Raw genomic sequence first — 2385 nt, forward strand, 5'->3', positions numbered from 1 at the left:
AGAGGAGGAGAAGAGGAGGAGAGGAGGAGAGAGGAGGAGGAGAAGAGAAGAAGAGGAGGAGGAGGAGGAGGAGAAGAAGAAGAGGAGGAGGAGGAGAGGAGGGGAGCTGTGGGATGAGGTAGTAGTTTGTATAGTTTTAGGATCACAGCAGATCTGGGAGATAACTATACAGCCTACTGTCTTTCTCACGGCACCCAAACCATCACCTGCAGTGACCTTCAGTTGCCACGGCGACTGAAGCTGCTCCGTTGCCGTTGGCGACCGGCGGTTTGCATCCCGAGCGTCGGTCGCGTTCTGCAGCTGTGTGTAAGTCCAAAGTTACGATCAACAACAACAAACAGGAGGAAGTTACAGCCAGCGGAGACCTGACGATCAATATATTTCAGTATTGATCGAGCTCACACATTAATGCAGGTTTAGTTCCCGTTTGTTCTGGAAAACCTGCAAATTTAGAGACTAGTTTTCCAGTCGTGACCAAAATATGGTGTAAATGTTTTACGGTATTTTAGCCCCTCACACAGATCTCTAACTCAAACTGTTTTCATTCACAGTGAATCGAAATCAGAACCAAATATAAAAGGTAAAGTGTGAGACTTTATATTGAAGCACATTAAATGTCACATCATCATGATTTCAATAGTTTGATGTGCAGTTGTATCGAACAGATTCAGGGTCGAGCCTCGCCGTACGAGGGGTCTGCATTAGTCGTGTGGCGTTGTTCCCGGGGCAGATGTGTCTGTAGCCGTGCTGTGCTGAGGTAGTAAGTTGTGTTGTTGTGGGGGGGTGGGATATTGCAAACCCCCGTTCTGGAGATACAACTATACAACTTACTGCCTTCCACAGTGCGGCAGCGTAACGCAGCGTCACAAACGGGCCTCGCCGTAGGAGGCGGCGGGCGCCAACAGCCAGCTTCAACTTCACAGGAGAGTCTGACTGAAATCAACTGATGTTGGAGTTGTTTAACCGATAATAAGGATAATAAATGCTTTATTTTTGCTCTACTGTCTTTATTGGAAGTAGGTGGATTTTATTTATTGATCGACAATAGACAGATTTAATATTTTAAATGCTGTATTTTTTATATAAAATAAAGGGTATCTAATGTAATGCTTCACTGTTTGACATTTCTTATTTCTGCCTGTGAGGATTAAATGTGTTTGTCCGTGTGTGAAGCTACAGGACTTTTATTTTGTAAACCGTGCTCTTATTTTCTAACCGCCTCGTGAAGCATCAGTTGGTCGCCTGAGCTGACCTTGATGAGCTGCTCTGATTGGACAACGCCCCTCGTGCTGCAGCCAATCAGTGCACACCGGGAGGGGGCGTTCCCTGAAACGGCCATCGATTGGTCTAATCGTGCGGAGGTGGGCGGGGCTTGGGAGTCCACGCTGTGACCAAAGAGCAGTTAAAGTGAAAGAGCTCTCACTCCGTCTGAGTTTCAGTCGATGGTGGAGCAGATTAATATTAAATATCAGCTACAATAAGGTTGTTTTCTCCTCAGAAGAGTTATTTATATAGTGTTATATATTGTGATTCTTCTTATTATCTATTATAAGATAAGATATTCCTTTAATAGTCCCACAGTGGGACGCAAAGTGGATAGAGAAAAAAACAGTATAAAGACAGTAAAAGTATGAAAAAATAATATAAACACTGTACAAGAGAAAAAACTAATTGACAAAATAATGAAATAAAAATAATGTCTTTGTTTAGCAACTGTAATGCAACTAATTTCCCCCCAGAGATCAATAAAGTATGTCTGATCCTCATTACAGTTTTGTATTTTTCATTATTTCATTACACACAAAAAGAATAATAACTATTAAAATACACTTTAGTGTAGAAAATAAAGAAAAAGAATAACACTCTTGTTTTTTTATTGGTGAAATAGAGAGGATATATGAGATAAACAAATCTGTAATGTTGTATTGATAAAATATATGATGCAACAACAATATTGTTAAAATAACAGTAATAATTAATATGAATATGATAACACTATCATAACCATTCTAATATATATATAATATAGAATAATGAGCAGTATTACATTGTATTGCTCCTGGAGGACAAAGATATTACTGCTGTTGTGTTTCTTTACTCACTGTTCAAATGGATCAGGTTATAATGTGATATTGTTGTGTTTATCCCACACTGGGGAAGTTCACTTGTTGACAAATAAACATTAAATAACAAAATAAAATAGAAAAAATACAAGATATAATGGAAAAACATTGAATTAGAGTTTTATATGCTACACAAACACTTTTTATTTACTCTTTTGTTTATTTGTTCTGTTAGATTTATAAAAAAAATTGTAAAACTATAAGATGATTTTTTACAGACTGACTTTCTATTTAAATAAAAATAAAATACAATACATAAAAT

Source organism: Morone saxatilis, unplaced genomic scaffold, assembly GCF_004916995.1.
Source record: "Morone saxatilis isolate NCDOM2014 unplaced genomic scaffold, NCSU_SB_2.0 Contig15, whole genome shotgun sequence".
Lineage (NCBI taxonomy): Eukaryota > Metazoa > Chordata > Actinopteri > Moronidae > Morone > Morone saxatilis.